The sequence below is a fragment of the Hyperolius riggenbachi genome, chromosome 4 (genome assembly GCF_040937935.1).
Source record: "Hyperolius riggenbachi isolate aHypRig1 chromosome 4, aHypRig1.pri, whole genome shotgun sequence".
NCBI lineage: Eukaryota > Metazoa > Chordata > Amphibia > Anura > Hyperoliidae > Hyperolius > Hyperolius riggenbachi.
The window spans coordinates 7,904,032-7,923,809 of NC_090649.1; the positions used below are offsets into that span (position 1 = coordinate 7,904,032).

The window sequence follows — 19,778 nt, forward strand, 5'->3', positions numbered from 1 at the left end:
CAAGGGAGGTTGGAGTCAAAGGCAAATTCCAGGCAATATAAACTTACAAAGCAGGTGGTAGGACAGTTCTACTTCTAGATAGTGCAGTATCTAGGGAGAAGGAAAAGAGACAAAGCTTGATGTTTTGCAAGTTGAGTTTTAGATCTCTCTTAGATGGATATGCATGTAGGGATGGCTGAGAGGCAGTCTGAAAGAGGCTATTAGCAGTTGCCTGAGAAAGTGAGTGAAGAAAAGACACTGGCCAGTCACATTGAGGGCCAGCTTGCAAGCGTATGGAGCAAGGGAAGGAGGAGTGCTTTGGATGGCAAAAAGTTAAAGGTAGACACTGTTTCTGCCCAGTTTCGAACCGGGGACCTTTCGCGTGTGAGGCGAACGTGATAACCACTACACTACAGAAACCAGACACTTCTTGCTTGTTCTGGAGCCCCGAAAGAGGAAAAGTAGAGCTTTTCATGAATATGATTAAGCCAGACAGGTAAAGACTCATGCATGCGTAAGTGGAGCCTGCGTGAAAAGGAAAGAAGACCAGAGAAAAAGCTATGTTTCTGCCCAGTTTCAAACTGGGGACCTTTCGCGTGTTAGGCGAACGTGATAACCACTACACTACAAAAACCACCTACACTTCTCAGGGTGTACCCACAAGCGGCTCATTTTACCCAAGCAAAGCTTGTTTTAACCACGTGCAGCTCATTTTAACCACACGCAGCTCATTTTAACCACACGCAACAACTAGGATCCACATCTGTCCTGATCAAGCTAACACGCTACTTTGGACTAACTCCAGCTCTTTTGCTTGGAGACAACTGGATCAAGAGGAGTAGGCAGACTAATGTGAGTTTTGTCAAGGTGCAGCTAGCATTGGAGGCCAAAAATCTTCTTTAGAAAGGAGGGGAATAGACCACTTTATGGAACAAAAAGCATCGCTGTTTCTGCCCAGTTTCGAGCTGGGGACCTTTTGCGTGTAAAGGAAACGTGATAACCACTACACTACAGAAACCTCCGGTGGAAACTGATTGCAATTTTGCTACCAAGAAGAAAGCAGTGCTCGCATAGGAACATAGACAACTGGCATATTGGGAACTAATACTCAAAAGAACCTTCCACATGAGAAAGGGAGCAATAAAGTAGCTATGAGAGGTAACAACATCTAAAATGTTGGGCTTAGGTCAATAGAGTATGCTTGAGTAAAAAAAAAGGCATTCGGGAATAGAAAGGTGGGGAGGGGAAAGACAACCATGGCATGCAGCAAAATATCATAAGTCTTAACTACTGGGAAAGCCTGAACTTTGCAGATGATGCGACGGCAACCAAAGTGGCAGTACTTGGAGAAGGGCTGGATAGGAAGAAGACAAGGGAGGTTGGAGTCAAAGGCAAATTCCAGGCAATATAAACTTACAAAGCAGGTGGTAGGACAGTTCTACTTCTAGATAGTGCAGTATCTAGGGAGAAGGAAAAGAGACAAAGCTTGATGTTTTGCAAGTTGAGTTTTAGATCTCTCTTAGATGGATATGCATGTAGGGATGGCTGAGAGGCAGTCTGAAAGAGGCTATTAGCAGTTGCCTGAGAAAGTGAGTGAAGAAAAGACACTGGCCAGTCACATTGAGGGCCAGCTTGCAAGCGTATGGAGCAAGGGAAGGAGGAGTGCTTTGGATGGCAAAAAGTTAAAGGTAGACACTGTTTCTGCCCGGTTTCGAACCGGGGACCTTTCGCGTGTGAGGCGAACGTGATAACCACTACACTACAGAAACCAGACACTTCTTGCTTGTCCTGGAGCCCCGAAAGAGGAAAAGTAGAGCTTTTCATGAATATGATTAAGCCAGACAGGTAAAGACTCATGCATGCGTAAGTGGAGCCTGCGTGAAAAGGAAAGAAGACCAGAGAAAAAGCTATGTTTCTGCCCAGTTTCAAACTGGGGACCTTTCGCGTGTTAGGCGAACGTGATAACCACTACACTACAAAAACCACCTACACTTCTCAGGGTGTACCCACAAGCGGCTCATTTTACCCAAGCAAAGCTTGTTTTAACCACGTGCAGCTCATTTTAACCACACGCAGCTCATTTTAACCACACGCAACAACTAGGATCCACATCTGTCCTGATCAAGCTAACACGCTACTTTGGACTAACTCCAGCTCTTTTGCTTGGAGACAACTGGATCAAGAGGAGTAGGCAGACTAATGTGAGTTTTGTCAAGGTGCAGCTAGCATTGGAGGCCAAAAATCTTCTTTAGAAAGGAGGGGAATAGACCACTTTATGGAACAAAAAGCATCGCTGTTTCTGCCCAGTTTCGAGCTGGGGACCTTTTGCGTGTAAAGGAAACGTGATAACCACTACACTACAGAAACCTCCGGTGGAAACTGATTGCAATTTTGCTACCAAGAAGAAAGCAGTGCTCGCATAGGAACATAGACAACTGGCATATTGGGAACTAATACTCAAAAGAACCTTCCACATGAGAAAGGGAGCAATAAAGTAGCTATGAGAGGTAACAACATCTAAAATGTTGGGCTTAGGTCAATAGAGTATGCTTGAGTAAAAAAAAAGGCATTCGGGAATAGAAAGGTGGGGAGGGGAAAGACAACCATGGCATGCAGCAAAATATCATAAGTCTTAACTACTGGGAAAGCCTGAACTTTGCAGATGATGCGACGGCAACCAAAGTGGCAGTACTTGGAGAAGGGCTGGATAGGAAGAAGACAAGGGAGGTTGGAGTCAAAGGCAAATTCCAGGCAATATAAACTTACAAAGCAGGTGGTAGGACAGTTCTACTTCTAGATAGTGCAGTATCTAGGGAGAAGGAAAAGAGACAAAGCTTGATGTTTTGCAAGTTGAGTTTTAGATCTCTCTTAGATGGATATGCATGTAGGGATGGCTGAGAGGCAGTCTGAAAGAGGCTATTAGCAGTTGCCTGAGAAAGTGAGTGAAGAAAAGACACTGGCCAGTCACATTGAGGGCCAGCTTGCAAGCGTATGGAGCAAGGGAAGGAGGAGTGCTTTGGATGGCAAAAAGTTAAAGGTAGACACTGTTTCTGCCCAGTTTCGAACCGGGGACCTTTCGCGTGTGAGGCGAACGTGATAACCACTACACTACAGAAACCAGACACTTCTTGCTTGTTCTGGAGCCCCGAAAGAGGAAAAGTAGAGCTTTTCATGAATATGATTAAGCCAGACAGGTAAAGACTCATGCATGCGTAAGTGGAGCCTGCGTGAAAAGGAAAGAAGACCAGAGAAAAAGCCATGTTTCTGCCCAGTTTCGAACTGGAGACCTTTCGCGTGTTAGGCGAACGTGATAACCACTACACTACAGAAACCACCTACACTTCTCAGGGTGTACCCACAAGCGGCTCATTTTACCCAAGCAAAGCTTGTTTTAACCACGTGCAGCTCATTTTAACCACACGCAGCTCATTTTAACCACACGCAACAACTAGGATCCACATCTGTCCTGATCAAGCTAACACGCTACTTTGGACTAACTCCAGCTCTTTTGCTTGGAGACAACTGGATCAAGAGGAGTAGGCAGACTAATGTGAGTTTTGTCAAGGTGCAGCTAGCATTGGAGGCCAAAAATCTTCTTTAGAAAGGAGGGGAATAGACCACTTTATGGAACAAAAAGCATCGCTGTTTCTGCCCAGTTTCGAGCTGGGGACCTTTTGCGTGTAAAGCAAACGTGATAACCACTACACTACAGAAACCTCCGGTGGAAACTGATTGCAATTTTGCTACCAAGAAGAAAGCAGTGCTCGCATACTAACATAGACAACTGGCATATTGGGAACTAATACTCAAAAGAACCTTCCACATGAGAAAGGGAGCAATAAAGTAGCTATGAGAGGTAACAACATCTAAAATGTTGGGCTTAGGTCAATAGAGTATGCTTGAGTAAAAAAAAAGGCATTCGGGAATAGAAAGGTGGGGAGGGGAAAGACAACCATGGCATGCAGCAAAATATCATAAGTCTTAACTACTGGGAAAGCCTGAACTTTGCAGATGATGCGACGGCAACCAAAGTGGCAGTACTTGGAGAAGGGCTGGATAGGAAGAAGACAAGGGAGGTTGGAGTCAAAGGCAAATTCCAGGCAATATAAACTTACAAAGCAGGTGGTAGGACAGTTCTACTTCTAGATAGTGCAGTATCTAGGGAGAAGGAAAAGAGACAAAGCTTGGTGTTTTGCAAGTTGAGTTTTAGATCTCTCTTAGATGGATATGCATGTAGGGATGGTTGAGAGGCAGTCTGAAAGAGGCTATTAGCAGTTGCCTGAGAAAGTGAGTGAAGAAAAGACACTGGCCAGTCACATTGAGGGCCAGCTTGCAAGCGTATGGAGCAAGGGAAGGAGGAGTGCTTTGGATGGCAAAAAGTTAAAGGTAGACACTGTTTCTGCCCGGTTTCGAACCGGGGACCTTTCGCGTGTGAGGCGAACATGATAACCACTACACTACAGAAACCAGACACTTCTTGCTTGTCCTGGAGCCCCAAAAGAGGAAAAGTAGAGCTTTTCATGAATATGATTAAGCCAGACAGGTAAAGACTCATGCATGCGTAAGTGGAGCCTGCGTGAAAAGGAAAGAAGACCAGAGAAAAAGCTATGTTTCTGCCCAGTTTCAAACTGGGGACCTTTCGCGTGTTAGGCGAACGTGATAACCACTACACTACAAAAACCACCTACACTTCTCAGGGTGTACCCACAAGCGGCTCATTTTACCCAAGCAAAGCTTGTTTTAACCACGTGCAGCTCATTTTAACCACACGCAGCTCATTTTAACCACACGCAACAACTAGGATCCACATCTGTCCTGATCAAGCTAACACGCTACTTTGGACTAACTCCAGCTCTTTTGCTTGGAGACAACTGGATCAAGAGGAGTAGGCAGACTAATGTGAGTTTTGTCAAGGTGCAGCTAGCATTGGAGGCCAAAAATCTTCTTTAGAAAGGAGGGGAATAGACCACTTTATGGAACAAAAAGCATCGCTGTTTCTGCCCAGTTTCGAGCTGGGGACCTTTTGCGTGTAAAGGAAACGTGATAACCACTACACTACAGAAACCTCCGGTGGAAACTGATTGCAATTTTGCTACCAAGAAGAAAGCAGTGCTCGCATAGGAACATAGACAACTGGCATATTGGGAACTAATACTCAAAAGAACCTTCCACATGAGAAAGGGAGCAATAAAGTAGCTATGAGAGGTAACAACATCTAAAATGTTGGGCTTAGGTCAATAGAGTATGCTTGAGTAAAAAAAAAGGCATTCGGGAATAGAAAGGTGGGGAGGGGAAAGACAACCATGGCATGCAGCAAAATATCATAAGTCTTAACTACTGGGAAAGCCTGAACTTTGCAGATGATGCGACGGCAACCAAAGTGGCAGTACTTGGAGAAGGGCTGGATAGGAAGAAGACAAGGGAGGTTGGAGTCAAAGGCAAATTCCAGGCAATATAAACTTACAAAGCAGGTGGTAGGACAGTTCTACTTCTAGATAGTGCAGTATCTAGGGAGAAGGAAAAGAGACAAAGCTTGATGTTTTGCAAGTTGAGTTTTAGATCTCTCTTAGATGGATATGCATGTAGGGATGGCTGAGAGGCAGTCTGAAAGAGGCTATTAGCAGTTGCCTGAGAAAGTGAGTGAAGAAAAGACACTGGCCAGTCACATTGAGGGCCAGCTTGCAAGCGTATGGAGCAAGGGAAGGAGGAGTGCTTTGGATGGCAAAAAGTTAAAGGTAGACACTGTTTCTGCCCAGTTTCGAACCGGGGACCTTTCGCGTGTGAGGCGAACGTGATAACCACTACACTACAGAAACCAGACACTTCTTGCTTGTTCTGGAGCCCCGAAAGAGGAAAAGTAGAGCTTTTCATGAATATGATTAAGCCAGACAGGTAAAGACTCATGCATGCGTAAGTGGAGCCTGCGTGAAAAGGAAAGAAGACCAGAGAAAAAGCCATGTTTCTGCCCAGTTTCGAACTGGGGACCTTTCGCGTGTTAGGCGAACGTGATAACCACTACACTACAGAAACCACCTACACTTCTCAGGGTGTACCCACAAGCGGCTCATTTTACCCAAGCAAAGCTTGTTTTAACCACGTGCAGCTCATTTTAACCACACGCAGCTCATTTTAACCACACGCAACAACTAGGATCCACATCTGTCCTGATCAAGCTAACACGCTACTTTGGACTAACTCCAGCTCTTTTGCTTGGAGACAACTGGATCAAGAGGAGTAGGCAGACTAATGTGAGTTTTGTCAAGGTGCAGCTAGCATTGGAGGCCAAAAATCTTCTTTAGAAAGGAGGGGAATAGACCACTTTATGGAACAAAAAGCATCGCTGTTTCTGCCCAGTTTCGAGCTGGGGACCTTTTGCGTGTAAAGGAAACGTGATAACCACTACACTACAGAAACCTCCGGTGGAAACTGATTGCAATTTTGCTACCAAGAAGAAAGCAGTGCTCGCATAGGAACATAGACAACTGGCATATTGGGAACTAATACTCAAAAGAACCTTCCACATGAGAAAGGGAGCAATAAAGTAGCTATGAGAGGTAACAACATCTAAAATGTTGGGCTTAGGTCAATAGAGTATGCTTGAGTAAAAAAAAAGGCATTCGGGAATAGAAAGGTGGGGAGGGGAAAGACAACCATGGCATGCAGCAAAATATCATAAGTCTTAACTACTGGGAAAGCCTGAACTTTGCAGATGATGCGACGGCAACCAAAGTGGCAGTACTTGGAGAAGGGCTGGATAGGAAGAAGACAAGGGAGGTTGGAGTCAAAGGCAAATTCCAGGCAATATAAACTTACAAAGCAGGTGGTAGGACAGTTCTACTTCTAGATAGTGCAGTATCTAGGGAGAAGGAAAAGAGACAAAGCTTGGTGTTTTGCAAGTTGAGTTTTAGATCTCTCTTAGATGGATATGCATGTAGGGATGGCTGAGAGGCAGTCTGAAAGAGGCTATTAGCAGTTGCCTGAGAAAGTGAGTGAAGAAAAGACACTGGCCAGTCACATTGAGGGCCAGCTTGCAAGCGTATGGAGCAAGGGAAGGAGGAGTGCTTTGGATGGCAAAAAGTTAAAGGTAGACACTGTTTCTGCCCAGTTTCGAACCGGGGACCTTTCGCATGTGAGGCGAACGTGATAACCACTACACTACAGAAACCAGACACTTCTTGCTTGTTCTGGAGCCCCGAAAGAGGAAAAGTAGAGCTTTTCATGAATATGATTAAGCCAGACAGGTAAAGACTCATGCATGCGTAAGTGGAGCCTGCGTGAAAAGGAAAGAAGACCAGAGAAAAAGCCATGTTTCTGCCCAGTTTCGAACTGGGGACCTTTCGCGTGTTAGGCGAACGTGATAACCACTACACTACAGAAACCACCTACACTTCTCAGGGTGTACACACAAGCGGCTCATTTTACCCAAGCAAAGCTTGTTTTAACCACGTGCAGCTCATTTTAACCACACGCAGCTCATTTTAACCACACGCAACAACTAGGATCCACATCTGTCCTGATCAAGCTAACACGCTACTTTGGACTAACTCCAGCTCTTTTGCTTGGAGACAACTGGATCAAGAGGAGTAGGCAGACTAATGTGAGTTTTGTCAAGGTGCAGCTAGCATTGGAGGCCAAAAATCTTCTTTAGAAAGGAGGGGAATAGACCACTTTATGGAACAAAAAGCATCGCTGTTTCTGCCCAGTTTCGAGCTGGGGACCTTTTGCGTGTAAAGCAAACGTGATAACCACTACACTACAGAAACCTCCGGTGGAAACTGATTGCAATTTTGCTACCAAGAAGAAAGCAGTGCTCGCATAGGAACATAGACAACTGGCATATTGGGAACTAATACTCAAAAGAACCTTCCACATGAGAAAGGGAGCAATAAAGTAGCTATGAGAGGTAACAACATCTAAAATGTTGGGCTTAGGTCAATAGAGTATGCTTGAGTAAAAAAAAAGGCATTCGGGAATAGAAAGGTGCGGAGGGGAAAGACAACCATGGCATGCAGCAAAATATCATAAGTCTTAACTACTGGGAAAGCCTGAACTTTGCAGATGATGCGACGGCAACCAAAGTGGCAGTACTTGGAGAAGGGCTGGATAGGAAGAAGACAAGGGAGGTTGGAGTCAAAGGCAAATTCCAGGCAATATAAACTTACAAAGCAGGTGATAGGACAGTTCTACTTCTAGATAGTGCAGTATCTAGGGAGAAGGAAAAGAGACAAAGCTTGGTGTTTTGCAAGTTGAGTTTTAGATCTCTCTTAGATGGATATGCATGTAGGGATGGCTGAGAGGCAGTCTGAAAGAGGCTATTAGCAGTTGCCTGAGAAAGTGAGTGAAGAAAAGACACTGGCCAGTCACATTGAGGGCCAGCTTGCAAGCGTATGGAGCAAGGGAAGGAGGAGTGCTTTGGATGGCAAAAAGTTAAAGGTAGACACTGTTTCTGCCCGGTTTCAAACCGGGGACCTTTCGCGTGTGAGGCGAATGTGATAACCACTACACTACAGAAACCAGACACTTCTTGCTTGTCCTGGAGCTCCGAAAGAGGAAAAGTAGAGCTTTTCATGAATATCATTAAGCCAGACAGGTAAAGACTCATGCATGCGTAAGTGGAGCCTGCGTGAAAAGGAAAGAAGACCAGAGAAAAAGCCATGTTTCTGCCCACTTGCGAACTGGGGACCTTTCGCGTGTTAGGCAAACGTGATAACCACTACACTACAGAAACCACCTACACTTCTCAGGGTGTACCCACAAGCGGCTCATTTTACCCAAGCAAAGCTTGTTTTAACCACGTGCAGCTCATTTTAACCACACGCAGCTCATTTTAACCACACGCAACAACTAGGATCCACATCTGTCCTGATCAAGCTAACACGCTACTTTGGACTAACTCCAGCTCTTTTGCTTGGAGACAACTGGATCAAGAGGAGTAGGCAGACTAATGTGAGTTTTGTCAAGGTGCAGCTAGCATTGGAGGCCAAAAATCTTCTTTAGAAAGGAGGGGAATAGACCACTTTATGGAACAAAAAGCATCGCTGTTTCTGCCCAGTTTCGAGCTGGGGACCTTTTGCGTGTAAAGCAAACGTGATAACCACTACACTACAGAAACCTCCGGTGGAAACTGATTGCAATTTTGCTACCAAGAAGAAAGCAGTGCTCGCATAGGAACATAGACAACTGGCATATTGGGAACTAATACTCAAAAGAACCTTCCACATGAGAAAGGGAGCAATAAAGTAGCTATGAGAGGTAACAACATCTAAAATGTTGGGCTTAGGTCAATAGAGTATGCTTGAGTAAAAAAAAAGGCATTCGGGAATAGAAAGGTGGGGAGGGGAAAGACAACCATGGCATGCAGCAAAATATCATAAGTCTTAACTACTGGGAAAGCCTGAACTTTGCAGATGATGTGATGGCTACCAAAGTGGCAGTACTTGGAGAAGGGCTGGATAGGAAGAAGACAAGGGAGGTTGGAGTCAAAGGCAAATTCCAGGCAATATAAACTTACAAAGCAGGTGGTAGGACAGTTCTACTTCTAGATAGTGCAGTATCTAGGGAGAAGGAAAAGAGACAAAGCTTGGTGTTTTGCAAGTTGAGTTTTAGATCTCTCTTAGATGGATATGCATGTAGGGATGGCTGAGAGGCAGTCTGAAAGAGGCTATTAGCAGTTGCCTGAGAAAGTGAGTGAAGAAAAGACACTGGCCAGTCACATTGAGGGCCAGCTTGCAAGCGTATGGAGCAAGGGAAGGAGGAGTGCTTTGGATGGCAAAAAGTTAAAGGTCGACACTGTTTCTGCCCGGTTTCGAACCAGGGACCTTTCGCGTGTGAGGCGACCGTGATAACCACTACACTACAGAAACCAGACACTTCTTGCTTGTCCTGGAGCCCCGAAAGAGGAAAAGTAGAGCTTTTCATGAATATGATTAAGCCAGACAGGTAAAGACTCATGCATGCGTAAGTGGAGCCTGCGTGAAAAGGAAAGAAGACCAGAGAAAAAGCCATGTTTCTGCCCAGTTTCAAACTGGGGACCTTTCGCGTGTTAGGCGAACGTGATAACCACTACACTACAGAAACCACCTACACTTCTCAGGGTGTACCCACAAGCGGCTCATTTTACCCAAGCAAACCTTGTTTTAACCACGTGCAGCTCATTTTAACCACACGCAGCTCATTTTAACCACACGCAACAACTAGGATCCACATCTGTCCTGATCAAGCTAACACGCTACTTTGGACTAACTCCAGCTCTTTTGCTTGGAGACAACTGGATCAAGAGGAGTAGGCAGACTAATGTGAGTTTTGTCAAGGTGCAGCTAGCATTGGAGGCCAAAAATCTTCTTTAGAAAGGAGGGGAATAGACCACTTTATGGAACAAAAAGCATCGCTGTTTCTGCCCAGTTTCGAGCTGGGGACCTTTTGCGTGTAAAGCAAACGTGATAACCACTACACTACAGAAACCTCCGGTGGAAACTGATTGCAATTTTGCTACCAAGAAGAAAGCAGTGCTCGCATAGGAACATAGACAACTGGCATATTGGGAACTAATAATCAAAAGAACCTTCCACATGAGAAAGGGAGCAATAAAGTAGCTATGAGAGGTAACAACATCTAAAATGTTGGGCTTAGGTCTAAAGAGTATGCTTGAGTAAAAAAAAAGGCATTCAGGAATAGAAAGGTAGGGAGGGGAAAGACAACCATGGCATGCAGCAAAATATCATAAGTCTTAACTACTGGGAAAGCCTGAACTTTGCAGATGATGCGACGGCAACCAAAGTGGCAGTACTTGGAGAAGGGCTGGATAGGAAGAAGACAAGGGAGGTTGGAGTCAAAGGCAAATTCCAGGCAATATAAACTTACAAAGCAGGTGGTAGGACAGTTCTACTTCTAGATAGTGCAGTATCTAGGGAGAAGGAAAAGAGACAAAGCTTGGTGTTTTGCAAGTTGAGTTTTAGATCTCTCTTAGATGGATATGCATGTAGGGATGGCTGAGAGGCAGTCTGAAAGAGGCTATTAGCAGTTGCCTGAGAAAGTGAGTGAAGAAAAGACACTGGCCAGTCACATTGAGGGCCAGCTTGCAAGCATATGGAGCAAGGGAAGGAGGAGTGCTTTGGATGGCAAAAAGTTAAAGGTAGACACTGTTTCTGCCCGGTTTCGAACCGGGGACCTTTCGCGTGTGAGGAGAACGTGATAACCACTACACTACAGAAACCAGACACTTCTTTCTTGTCCTGGAGCCCGGAAAGAGGAAAAGTAGAGCTTTTCATGAATATGATTAAGCCAGACAGGTAAAGACTCATGCATGCGTAAGTGGAGCCTGCGTGAAAAGGAAAGAAGACCAGAGAAAAAGCCATGTTTCTGCCCAGTTTCGAACTGGGGACCTTTCGCGTGTTAGGCGAACGTGATAACCACTACACTACAGAAACCACCTACACTTCTCAGGGTGTACCCACAAGCGGCTCATTTTACCCAAGCAAAGCTTGTTTTAACCACGTGCAGCTCATTTTAACCACACGCAGCTCATTTTAACCACACGCAACAACTAGGATCCACATCTGTCCTGATCAAGCTAACACGCTACTTTGGACTAACTCCAGCTCTTTTGCTTGGAGACAACTGGATCAAGAGGAGTAGGCAGACTAATGTTAGTTTTGTCAAGGTGCAGCTAGCATTGGAGGCCAAAAATCTTCTTTAGAAAGGAGGGGAATAGACCACTTTATGGAACAAAAAGCATCGCTGTTTCTGCCCAGTTTCGAGCTGGGGACCTTTTGCGTGTAAAGCAAACGTGATAACCACTACACTACAGAAACCTCCGGTGGAAACTGATTGCAATTTTGCTACCAAGAAGAAAGCAGTGCTCGCATAGGAACATAGACAACTGGCATATTGGGAACTAATACTCAAAAGAACCTTCCACATGAGAAAGGGAGCAATAAAGTAGCTATGAGAGGTAACAACATCTAAAATGTTGGGCTTAGGTCAATAGAGTATGCTTGAGTAAAAAAAAAGGCATTCGGGAATAGAAAGGTGGGGAGGGGAAAGACAACCATGGCATGCAGCAAAATATCATAAGTCTTAACTACTGGGAAAGCCTGAACTTTGCAGATGATGCGACGGCAACCAAAGTGGCAGTACTTGGAGAAGGGCTGGATAGGAAGAAGACAAGGGAGGTTGGAGTCAAAGGCAAATTCCAGGCAATATAAACTTACAAAGCAGGTGGTAGGACAGTTCTACTTCTAGATAGTGCAGTATCTAGGGAGAAGGAAAAGAGACAAAGCTTGGTGTTTTGCAAGTTGAGTTTTAGATCTCTCTTAGATGGATATGCATGTAGGGATGGCTGAGAGGCAGTCTGAAAGAGGCTATTAGCAGTTGCCTGAGAAAGTGAGTGAAGAAAAGACACTGGCCAGTCACATTGAGGGCCAGCTTGCAAGCGTATGGAGCAAGGGAAGGAGGAGTGCTTTGGATGGCAAAAAGTTAAAGATAGACACTGTTTCTGCCCGGTTTTGAACCGGGGACCTTTCGCATGCGAGGCGAACGTGATAACCACTACACTACAGAAACCAGACACTTCTTGCTTGTCCTGGAGCCCCGAAAGAGGAAAAGTAGAGCTTTTCATGAATATGATTAAGCCAGACAGGTAAAGACTCATGCATGCGTAAGTGGAGCCTGCGTGAAAAGGAAAGAAGACCAGAGAAAAAGCCATGTTTCTGCCCAGTTTCGAACTGGGGACCTTTCGCGTGTTAGGCGAATGTGATAACCACTACACTACAGAAACCACCTGCACTTCTCAGGGTGTACCCACAAGCGGCTCATTTTACCCAAGCAAAGCTTGTTTTAACCACGTGCAGCTCATTTTAACCACACGCAGCTCATTTTAACTACACGCAACAACTAGGATCCACATCTGTCCTGATCAAGCTAACACGCTACTTTGGACTAACTCCAGCTCTTTTGCTTGGAGACAACTGGATCAAGAGGAGTAGGCAGACTAATGTGAGTTTTGTCAAGGTGCAGCTAGCATTGGAGGCCAAAAATCTTCTTTAGAAAGGAGGGGAATAGACCACTTTATGGAACAAAAAGCATCGCTGTTTCTGCCCAGTTTCGAGCTGGGGACCTTTTGCGTGTAAAGGAAACGTGATAACCACTACACTACAGAAACCTCCGGTGGAAACTGATTGCAATTTTGCTACCAAGAAGAAAGCAGTGCTCGCATAGGAACATAGACAACTGGCATATTGGGAACTAATACTCAAAAGAACCTTCCACATGAGAAAGGGAGCAATAAAGTAGCTATGAGAGGTAACAACATCTAAAATGTTGGGCTTAGGTCAATAGAGTATGCTTGAGTAAAAAAAAAGGCATTCGGGAATAGAAAGGTGGGGAGGGGAAAGACAACCATGGCATGCAGCAAAATATCATAAGTCTTAACTACTGGGAAAGCCTGAACTTTGCAGATGATGCGACGGCAACCAAAGTGGCAGTACTTGGAGAAGGGCTGGATAGGAAGAAGACAAGGGAGGTTGGAGTCAAAGGCAAATTCCAGGCAATATAAACTTACAAAGCAGGTGGTAGGACAGTTGTACTTCTAGATAGTGCAGTATCTAGGGAGAAGGAAAAGAGACAAAGCTTGGTGTTTTGCATGTTGAGTTTTAGATCTCTCTTAGATGGATATGCATGTAGGGATGGCTGAGAGGCAGTCTGAAAGAGGCTATTAGCAGTTGCCTGAGAAAGTGAGTGAAGAAAAGACACTGGCCAGTCACATTGAGGGCCAGCTTGCAAGCGTATGGAGCAAGGGAAGGAGGAGTGCTTTGGATGGCAAAAAGTTAAAGGTAGACACTGTTTCTGCCCGGTTTCAAACCGGGGACCTTTCGCGTGTGAGGCGAACGTGATAACCACTACACTACAGAAACCAGACACTTCTTGCTTGTCCTGGAGCCCCAAAAGAGGAAAAGTAGAGCTTTTCATGAATATGATTAAGCCAGACAGGTAAAGACTCATGCATGCGTAAGTGGAGCCTGCGTGAAAAGGAAAGAAGACCAGAGAAAAAGCCATGTTTCTGCCCAGTTTCGAACTGGGGACCTTTCGCGTGTTAGGTGAACGTGATAACCACTACACTACAGAAACCACCTACACTTCTCAGGGTGTACCCACAAGCGGCTCATTTTACCCAAGCAAAGCTTGTTTTAACCACGTGCAGCTCATTTTAACCACACGCAGCTCATTTTAACCACACGCAACAACTAGGATCCACATCTGTCCTGATCAAGCTAACACGCTACTTTGGACTAACTCCAGCTCTTTTGCTTGGAGACAACTGGATCAAGAGGAGTAGGCAGACTAATGTGAGTTTTGTCAAGGTGCAGCTAGCATTGGAGGCCAAAAATCTTCTTTAGAAAGGAGGGGAATAGACCACTTTATGGAACAAAAAGCATCGCTGTTTCTGCGCAGTTTCGAGCTGGGGACCTTTTGCGTGTAAAGCAAACGTGATAACCACTACACTACAGAAACCTCCGGTGGAAACTGATTGCAATTTTGCTACCAAGAAGAAAGCAGTTCTCGCATTGGAACATAGACAACTGGCATATTGGGAACTAATACTCAAAAGAACCTTCCACATGAGAAAGGGAGCAATAAAGTAGCTATGAGAGGTAACAACATCTAAAATGTTGGGCTTAGGTCAATAGAGTATGCTTGAGTAAAAAAAAAGGCATTCGGGAATAGAAAGGTGGGGAGGGGAAAGACAACCATGGCATGCAGCAAAATATCATAAGTCTTAACTACTGGGAAAGCCTGAACTTTGCAGATGATGCGACGGCAACCAAAGTGGCAGTACTTGGAGAAGGGCTGGATAGGAAGAAGACAAGGGAGGTTGGAGTCAAAGGCAAATTCCAGGCAATATAAACTTACAAAGCAGGTGGTAGGACAGTTCTACTTCTAGATAGTGCAGTATCTAGGGAGAAGGAAAAGAGACAAAGCTTGGTGTTTTGCAAGTTGAGTTTTAGATCTCTCTTAGATGGATATGCATGTAGGGATGGCTGAGAGGCAGTCTGAAAGAGGCTATTAGCAGTTGCCTGAGAAAGTGAGTGAAGAAAAGACACTGGCCAGTCACATTGAGGGCCAGCTTGCAAGCGTATGGAGCAAGGGAAGGAGGAGTGCTTTGGATGGCAAAAAGTTAAAGGTAGACACTGTTTCTGCCCGGTTTCGAACCGGGGACCTTTCGCGTGTGAGGCGAACGTGATAACCACTACACTACAGAAACCAGACACTTCTTGCTTGTCCTGGAGCCCCAAAAGAGGAAAAGTAGAGCTTTTCATGAATATGATTAAGCCAGACAGGTAAAGACTCATGCATGCGTAAGTGGAGCCTGCGTGAAAAGGAAAGAAGACCAGAGAAAAAGCCATGTTTCTGCCCAGTTTCGAACTGGGGACCTTTCGCGTGTTAGGCGAACGTGATAACCACTACACTACAGAAACCACCTACACTTCTCAGGGTGTACCCACAAGCGGCTCATTTTACCCAAGCAAAGCTTGTTTTAACCACGTGCAGCTCATTTTAACCACACGCAGCTCATTTTAACCACACGCAACAACTAGGATCCACATCTGTCCTGATCAAGCTAACACGCTACTTTGGACTAACTCCAGCTCTTTTGCTTGGAGACAACTGGATCAAGAGGAGTAGGCAGACTAATGTGAGTTTTGTCAAGGTGCAGCTAGCATTGGAGGCCAAAAATCTTCTTTAGAAAGGAGGGGAATAGACCACTTTATGGAACAAAAAGCATCGCTGTTTCTGCCCAGTTTCGAGCTGGGGACCTTTTGCGTGTAAAGCAAACGTGATAACCACTACACTACAGAAACCTCCGGTGGAAACTGATTGCAATTTTGCTACCAAGAAGAAAGCAGTGCTCGCATAGGAACATAGACAACTGGCATATTGGGAACTAATACTCAAAAGAACCTTCCACATGAGAAAGGGAGCAATAAAGTAGCTATGAGAGGTAACAACATCTAAAATGTTGGGCTTAGGTCAATAGAGTATGCTTGAGTAAAAAAAAAGGCATTCGGGAATAGAAAGGTGGGGAGGGGAAAGACAACCATGGCATGCAGCAAAATATCATAAGTCTTAACTACTGGGAAAGCCTGAACTTTGCAGATGATGCGACGGCAACCAAAGTGGCAGTACTTGGAGAAGGGCTGGATAGGAAGAAGACAAGGGAGGTTGGAGTCAAAGGCAAATTCCAGGCAATATAAACTTACAAAGCAGGTGGTAGGACAGTTCTACTTCTAGATAGTGCAGTATCTAGGGAGAAGGAAAAGAGACAAAGCTTGGTGTTTTGCAAGTTGAGTTTTAGATCTCTCTTAGATGGATATGCATGTAGGGATGGCTGAGAGGCAGTCTGAAAGAGGCTATTAGCAGTTGCCTGAGAAAGTGAGTGAAGAAAAGACACTGGCCAGTCACATTGAGGGCCAGCTTGCAAGCGTATGGAGCAAGGGAAGGAGGAGTGCTTTGGATGGCAAAAAGTTAAAGGTAGACACTGTTTCTGCCCGGTTTCGAACCGGGGACCTTTCGCGTGTGAGGCGAACGTGATAACCACTACACTACAGAAACCAGACACTTCTTGCTTGTCCTGGAGCCCCAAAAGAGGAAAAGTAGAGCTTTTCATGAATATGATTAAGCCAGACAGGTAAAGACTCATGCATGCGTAAGTGGAGCCTGCGTGAAAAGGAAAGAAGACCAGAGAAAAAGCCATGTTTCTGCCCAGTTTCGAACTGGGGACCTTTCGCGTGTTAGGCGAACGTGATAACCACTACACTACAGAAACCACCTACACTTCTCAGGGTGTACCCACAAGCGGCTCATTTTACCCAAGCAAAGCTTGTTTTAACCACGTGCAGCTCATTTTAACCACACGCAGCTCATTTTAACCACACGCAACAACTAGGATCCACATCTGTCCTGATCAAGCTAACACGCTACTTTGGACTAACTCCAGCTCTTTTGCTTGGAGACAACTGGATCAAGAGGAGTAGGCAGACTAATGTGAGTTTTGTCAAGGTGCAGCTAGCATTGGAGGCCAAAAATCTTCTTTAGAAAGGAGGGGAATAGACCACTTTATGGAACAAAAAGCATCGCTGTTTCTGCCCAGTTTCGAGCTGGGGACCTTTTGCGTGTAAAGCAAACGTGATAACCACTACACTACAGAAACCTCCGGTGGAAACTGATTGCAATTTTGCTACCAAGAAGAAAGCAGTGCTCGCATAGGAACATAGACAACTGGCATATTGGGAACTAATACTCAAAAGAACCTTCCACATGAGAAAGGGAGCAATAAAGTAGCTATGAGAGGTAACAACATCTAAAATGTTGGGCTTAGGTCAATAGAGTATGCTTGAGTAAAAAAAAAGGCATTCGGGAATAGAAAGGTGGGGAGGGGAAAGACAACCATGGCATGCAGCAAAATATCATAAGTCTTAACTACTGGGAAAGCCTGAACTTTGCAGATGATGCGACGGCAACCAAAGTGGCAGTACTTGGAGAAGGGCTGGATAGGAAGAAGACAAGGGAGGTTGGAGTCAAAGGCAAATTCCAGGCAATATAAACTTACAAAGCAGGTGGTAGGACAGTTCTACTTCTAGATAGTGCAGTATCTAGGGAGAAGGAAAAGAGACAAAGCTTGGTGTTTTGCAAGTTGAGTTTTAGATCTCTCTTAGATGGATATGCATGTAGGGATGGCTGAGAGGCAGTCTGAAAGAGGCTATTAGCAGTTGCCTGAGAAAGTGAGTGAAGAAAAGACACTGGCCAGTCACATTGAGGGCCAGCTTGCAAGCGTATGGAGCAAGGGAAGGAGGAGTGCTTTGGATGGCAAAAAGTTAAAGGTAGACACTGTTTCTGCCCGGTTTCGAACCGGGGACCTTTCGCGTGTGAGGCGAATGTGATAACCACTACACTACAGAAACCAGACACTTCTTGCTTGTCCTGGAGCCCCGAAAGAGGAAAAGTAGAGCTTTTCATGAATATGATTAAGCCAGACAGGTAAAGACTCATGCATGCGTAAGTGGAGCCTGCGTGAAAAGGAAAGAAGACCAGAGAAAAAGCCATGTTTCTGCCCAGTTTCGAACTGGGGACCTTTCGCGTGTTAGGCGAACGTGATAACCACTACACTACAGAAACCACCTACACTTCTCAGGGTGTACCCACAAGCGGCTCATTTTACCCAAGCAAAGCTTGTTTTAACCACGTGCAGCTCATTTTAACCACACGCAGCTCATTTTAACCACACGCAACAACTAGGATCCACATCTGTCCTGATCAAGCTAACACGCTACTTTGGACTAACTCCAGCTCTTTTGCTTGGAGACAACTGGATCAAGAGGAGTAGGCAGACTAATGTTAGTTTTGTCAAGGTGCAGCTAGCATTGGAGGCCAAAAATCTTCTTTAGAAAGGAGGGGAATAGACCACTTTATGGAACAAAAAGCATCGCTGTTTCTGCCCAGTTTCGAGCTGGGGACCTTTTGCGTGTAAAGCAAACGTGATAACCACTACACTACAGAAACCTCCGGTGGAAACTGATTGCAATTTTGCTACCAAGAAGAAAGCAGTGCTCGCATAGGAACATAGACAACTGGCATATTGGGAACTAATACTCAAAAGAACCTTCCACATGAGAAAGGGAGCAATAAAGTAGCTATGAGAGGTAACAACATCTAAAATGTTGGGCTTAGGTCAATAGAGTATGCTTGAGTAAAAAAAAAGGCATTCAGGAATAGAAAGGTGGGGAGGGGAAAGACAACCATGGCATGCAGCAAAATATCATAAGTCTTAACTACTGGGAAAGCCTGAACTTTGCAGATGATGCGACGGCAACCAAAGTGGCAGTACTTGGAGAAGGGCTGGATAGGAAGAAGACAAGGGAGGTTGGAGTCAAAGGCAAATTCCAGGCAATATAAACTTACAAAGCAGGTGGTAGGACAGTTCTACTTCTAGATAGTGCAGTATCTAGGGAGAAGGAAAAGAGACAAAGCTTGGTGTTTTGCAAGTTGAGTTTTAGATCTCTCTTAGATGGATATGCATGTAGGGATGGCTGAGAGGCAGTCTGAAAGAGGCTATTAGCAGTTGCCTGAGAAAGTGAGTGAAGAAAAGACACTGGCCAGTCACATTGAGGGCCAGCTTGCAAGCGTATGGAGCAAGGGAAGGAGGAGTGCTTTGGATGGCAAAAAGTTAAAGATAGACACTGTTTCTGCCCGGTTTTGAACCAGGGACCTTTCGCATGCGAGGCGAACGTGATAACCACTACACTACAGAAACCAGACACTTCTTGCTTGTCCTGGAGCCCCGAAAGAGGAAAAGTAGAGCTTTTCATGAATATGATTAAGCCAGACAGGTAAAGACTCATGCATGCGTAAGTGGAGCCTGCGTGAAAAGGAAAGAAGACCAGAGAAAAAGCCATGTTTCTGCCCAGTTTCGAACTGGGGACCTTTCGCGTGTTAGGCGAATGTGATAACCACTACACTACAGAAACCACCTGCACTTCTCAGGGTGTACCCACAAGCGGCTCATTTTACCCAAGCAAAGCTTGTTTTAACCACGTGCAGCTCATTTTAACCACACGCAGCTCATTTTAACTACACGCAACAACTAGGATCCACATCTGTCCTGATCAAGCTAACACGCTACTTTGGACTAACTCCAGCTCTTTTGCTTGGAGACAACTGGATCAAGAGGAGTAGGCAGACTAATGTGAGTTTTGTCAAGGTGCAGCTAGCATTGGAGGCCAAAAATCTTCTTTAGAAAGGAGGGG

The 19,778-nt window shown here is 45.1% G+C and overlaps 43 non-coding genes across 43 annotated transcripts; all 43 read right to left on the bottom strand.

The window, feature by feature from the left end:
* Window positions 1-326: 326 nt before the first annotated feature.
* TRNAV-CAC (transfer RNA valine (anticodon CAC)) lies at window positions 327-399 on the bottom strand. Its single transcript has one exon. It is a non-coding gene; the product is annotated as a tRNA-Val (tRNA).
* A 141-nt stretch (window positions 400-540) lies between these two features.
* Window positions 541-613, bottom strand: TRNAV-AAC (transfer RNA valine (anticodon AAC)). The gene has a single exon. It is a non-coding gene; the product is annotated as a tRNA-Val (tRNA).
* Window positions 614-924: 311 nt separating this feature from the next.
* TRNAV-UAC (transfer RNA valine (anticodon UAC)) lies at window positions 925-997 on the bottom strand. Its single transcript has one exon. It is a non-coding gene; the product is annotated as a tRNA-Val (tRNA).
* Window positions 998-1,675: 678 nt separating this feature from the next.
* TRNAV-CAC (transfer RNA valine (anticodon CAC)) lies at window positions 1,676-1,748 on the bottom strand. Its single transcript has one exon. It is a non-coding gene; the product is annotated as a tRNA-Val (tRNA).
* A 141-nt stretch (window positions 1,749-1,889) lies between these two features.
* Window positions 1,890-1,962, bottom strand: TRNAV-AAC (transfer RNA valine (anticodon AAC)). Its single transcript has one exon. It is a non-coding gene; the product is annotated as a tRNA-Val (tRNA).
* Window positions 1,963-2,273: 311 nt separating this feature from the next.
* Window positions 2,274-2,346, bottom strand: TRNAV-UAC (transfer RNA valine (anticodon UAC)). The gene has a single exon. It is a non-coding gene; the product is annotated as a tRNA-Val (tRNA).
* Window positions 2,347-3,024: 678 nt separating this feature from the next.
* Window positions 3,025-3,097, bottom strand: TRNAV-CAC (transfer RNA valine (anticodon CAC)). The gene has a single exon. It is a non-coding gene; the product is annotated as a tRNA-Val (tRNA).
* A 141-nt stretch (window positions 3,098-3,238) lies between these two features.
* On the bottom strand, window positions 3,239-3,311 carry TRNAV-AAC (transfer RNA valine (anticodon AAC)). Its single transcript has one exon. It is a non-coding gene; the product is annotated as a tRNA-Val (tRNA).
* Window positions 3,312-3,622: 311 nt separating this feature from the next.
* TRNAV-UAC (transfer RNA valine (anticodon UAC)) lies at window positions 3,623-3,695 on the bottom strand. Its single transcript has one exon. It is a non-coding gene; the product is annotated as a tRNA-Val (tRNA).
* Window positions 3,696-4,373: 678 nt separating this feature from the next.
* Window positions 4,374-4,446, bottom strand: TRNAV-CAC (transfer RNA valine (anticodon CAC)). Its single transcript has one exon. It is a non-coding gene; the product is annotated as a tRNA-Val (tRNA).
* Window positions 4,447-4,587: 141 nt separating this feature from the next.
* TRNAV-AAC (transfer RNA valine (anticodon AAC)) lies at window positions 4,588-4,660 on the bottom strand. Its single transcript has one exon. It is a non-coding gene; the product is annotated as a tRNA-Val (tRNA).
* A 311-nt stretch (window positions 4,661-4,971) lies between these two features.
* TRNAV-UAC (transfer RNA valine (anticodon UAC)) lies at window positions 4,972-5,044 on the bottom strand. Its single transcript has one exon. It is a non-coding gene; the product is annotated as a tRNA-Val (tRNA).
* A 678-nt stretch (window positions 5,045-5,722) lies between these two features.
* Window positions 5,723-5,795, bottom strand: TRNAV-CAC (transfer RNA valine (anticodon CAC)). Its single transcript has one exon. It is a non-coding gene; the product is annotated as a tRNA-Val (tRNA).
* Window positions 5,796-5,936: 141 nt separating this feature from the next.
* On the bottom strand, window positions 5,937-6,009 carry TRNAV-AAC (transfer RNA valine (anticodon AAC)). The gene has a single exon. It is a non-coding gene; the product is annotated as a tRNA-Val (tRNA).
* A 311-nt stretch (window positions 6,010-6,320) lies between these two features.
* Window positions 6,321-6,393, bottom strand: TRNAV-UAC (transfer RNA valine (anticodon UAC)). The gene has a single exon. It is a non-coding gene; the product is annotated as a tRNA-Val (tRNA).
* Window positions 6,394-7,071: 678 nt separating this feature from the next.
* On the bottom strand, window positions 7,072-7,144 carry TRNAV-CAC (transfer RNA valine (anticodon CAC)). Its single transcript has one exon. It is a non-coding gene; the product is annotated as a tRNA-Val (tRNA).
* A 141-nt stretch (window positions 7,145-7,285) lies between these two features.
* Window positions 7,286-7,358, bottom strand: TRNAV-AAC (transfer RNA valine (anticodon AAC)). Its single transcript has one exon. It is a non-coding gene; the product is annotated as a tRNA-Val (tRNA).
* Window positions 7,359-7,669: 311 nt separating this feature from the next.
* TRNAV-UAC (transfer RNA valine (anticodon UAC)) lies at window positions 7,670-7,742 on the bottom strand. Its single transcript has one exon. It is a non-coding gene; the product is annotated as a tRNA-Val (tRNA).
* Window positions 7,743-8,420: 678 nt separating this feature from the next.
* Window positions 8,421-8,493, bottom strand: TRNAV-CAC (transfer RNA valine (anticodon CAC)). Its single transcript has one exon. It is a non-coding gene; the product is annotated as a tRNA-Val (tRNA).
* A 525-nt stretch (window positions 8,494-9,018) lies between these two features.
* Window positions 9,019-9,091, bottom strand: TRNAV-UAC (transfer RNA valine (anticodon UAC)). Its single transcript has one exon. It is a non-coding gene; the product is annotated as a tRNA-Val (tRNA).
* A 678-nt stretch (window positions 9,092-9,769) lies between these two features.
* On the bottom strand, window positions 9,770-9,842 carry TRNAV-CAC (transfer RNA valine (anticodon CAC)). The gene has a single exon. It is a non-coding gene; the product is annotated as a tRNA-Val (tRNA).
* A 141-nt stretch (window positions 9,843-9,983) lies between these two features.
* On the bottom strand, window positions 9,984-10,056 carry TRNAV-AAC (transfer RNA valine (anticodon AAC)). Its single transcript has one exon. It is a non-coding gene; the product is annotated as a tRNA-Val (tRNA).
* A 311-nt stretch (window positions 10,057-10,367) lies between these two features.
* On the bottom strand, window positions 10,368-10,440 carry TRNAV-UAC (transfer RNA valine (anticodon UAC)). The gene has a single exon. It is a non-coding gene; the product is annotated as a tRNA-Val (tRNA).
* A 678-nt stretch (window positions 10,441-11,118) lies between these two features.
* TRNAV-CAC (transfer RNA valine (anticodon CAC)) lies at window positions 11,119-11,191 on the bottom strand. Its single transcript has one exon. It is a non-coding gene; the product is annotated as a tRNA-Val (tRNA).
* Window positions 11,192-11,332: 141 nt separating this feature from the next.
* TRNAV-AAC (transfer RNA valine (anticodon AAC)) lies at window positions 11,333-11,405 on the bottom strand. The gene has a single exon. It is a non-coding gene; the product is annotated as a tRNA-Val (tRNA).
* Window positions 11,406-11,716: 311 nt separating this feature from the next.
* On the bottom strand, window positions 11,717-11,789 carry TRNAV-UAC (transfer RNA valine (anticodon UAC)). Its single transcript has one exon. It is a non-coding gene; the product is annotated as a tRNA-Val (tRNA).
* A 678-nt stretch (window positions 11,790-12,467) lies between these two features.
* Window positions 12,468-12,540, bottom strand: TRNAA-CGC (transfer RNA alanine (anticodon CGC)). The gene has a single exon. It is a non-coding gene; the product is annotated as a tRNA-Ala (tRNA).
* Window positions 12,541-12,681: 141 nt separating this feature from the next.
* TRNAV-AAC (transfer RNA valine (anticodon AAC)) lies at window positions 12,682-12,754 on the bottom strand. The gene has a single exon. It is a non-coding gene; the product is annotated as a tRNA-Val (tRNA).
* Window positions 12,755-13,065: 311 nt separating this feature from the next.
* On the bottom strand, window positions 13,066-13,138 carry TRNAV-UAC (transfer RNA valine (anticodon UAC)). Its single transcript has one exon. It is a non-coding gene; the product is annotated as a tRNA-Val (tRNA).
* A 678-nt stretch (window positions 13,139-13,816) lies between these two features.
* On the bottom strand, window positions 13,817-13,889 carry TRNAV-CAC (transfer RNA valine (anticodon CAC)). Its single transcript has one exon. It is a non-coding gene; the product is annotated as a tRNA-Val (tRNA).
* Window positions 13,890-14,030: 141 nt separating this feature from the next.
* On the bottom strand, window positions 14,031-14,103 carry TRNAV-AAC (transfer RNA valine (anticodon AAC)). Its single transcript has one exon. It is a non-coding gene; the product is annotated as a tRNA-Val (tRNA).
* Window positions 14,104-14,414: 311 nt separating this feature from the next.
* On the bottom strand, window positions 14,415-14,487 carry TRNAV-UAC (transfer RNA valine (anticodon UAC)). The gene has a single exon. It is a non-coding gene; the product is annotated as a tRNA-Val (tRNA).
* Window positions 14,488-15,165: 678 nt separating this feature from the next.
* Window positions 15,166-15,238, bottom strand: TRNAV-CAC (transfer RNA valine (anticodon CAC)). The gene has a single exon. It is a non-coding gene; the product is annotated as a tRNA-Val (tRNA).
* Window positions 15,239-15,379: 141 nt separating this feature from the next.
* On the bottom strand, window positions 15,380-15,452 carry TRNAV-AAC (transfer RNA valine (anticodon AAC)). The gene has a single exon. It is a non-coding gene; the product is annotated as a tRNA-Val (tRNA).
* Window positions 15,453-15,763: 311 nt separating this feature from the next.
* TRNAV-UAC (transfer RNA valine (anticodon UAC)) lies at window positions 15,764-15,836 on the bottom strand. Its single transcript has one exon. It is a non-coding gene; the product is annotated as a tRNA-Val (tRNA).
* A 678-nt stretch (window positions 15,837-16,514) lies between these two features.
* TRNAV-CAC (transfer RNA valine (anticodon CAC)) lies at window positions 16,515-16,587 on the bottom strand. Its single transcript has one exon. It is a non-coding gene; the product is annotated as a tRNA-Val (tRNA).
* A 141-nt stretch (window positions 16,588-16,728) lies between these two features.
* TRNAV-AAC (transfer RNA valine (anticodon AAC)) lies at window positions 16,729-16,801 on the bottom strand. Its single transcript has one exon. It is a non-coding gene; the product is annotated as a tRNA-Val (tRNA).
* A 311-nt stretch (window positions 16,802-17,112) lies between these two features.
* TRNAV-UAC (transfer RNA valine (anticodon UAC)) lies at window positions 17,113-17,185 on the bottom strand. The gene has a single exon. It is a non-coding gene; the product is annotated as a tRNA-Val (tRNA).
* Window positions 17,186-17,863: 678 nt separating this feature from the next.
* TRNAV-CAC (transfer RNA valine (anticodon CAC)) lies at window positions 17,864-17,936 on the bottom strand. The gene has a single exon. It is a non-coding gene; the product is annotated as a tRNA-Val (tRNA).
* Window positions 17,937-18,077: 141 nt separating this feature from the next.
* On the bottom strand, window positions 18,078-18,150 carry TRNAV-AAC (transfer RNA valine (anticodon AAC)). The gene has a single exon. It is a non-coding gene; the product is annotated as a tRNA-Val (tRNA).
* Window positions 18,151-18,461: 311 nt separating this feature from the next.
* On the bottom strand, window positions 18,462-18,534 carry TRNAV-UAC (transfer RNA valine (anticodon UAC)). Its single transcript has one exon. It is a non-coding gene; the product is annotated as a tRNA-Val (tRNA).
* Window positions 18,535-19,212: 678 nt separating this feature from the next.
* On the bottom strand, window positions 19,213-19,285 carry TRNAA-CGC (transfer RNA alanine (anticodon CGC)). Its single transcript has one exon. It is a non-coding gene; the product is annotated as a tRNA-Ala (tRNA).
* Window positions 19,286-19,426: 141 nt separating this feature from the next.
* Window positions 19,427-19,499, bottom strand: TRNAV-AAC (transfer RNA valine (anticodon AAC)). Its single transcript has one exon. It is a non-coding gene; the product is annotated as a tRNA-Val (tRNA).
* Window positions 19,500-19,778: the final 279 nt, after the last annotated feature.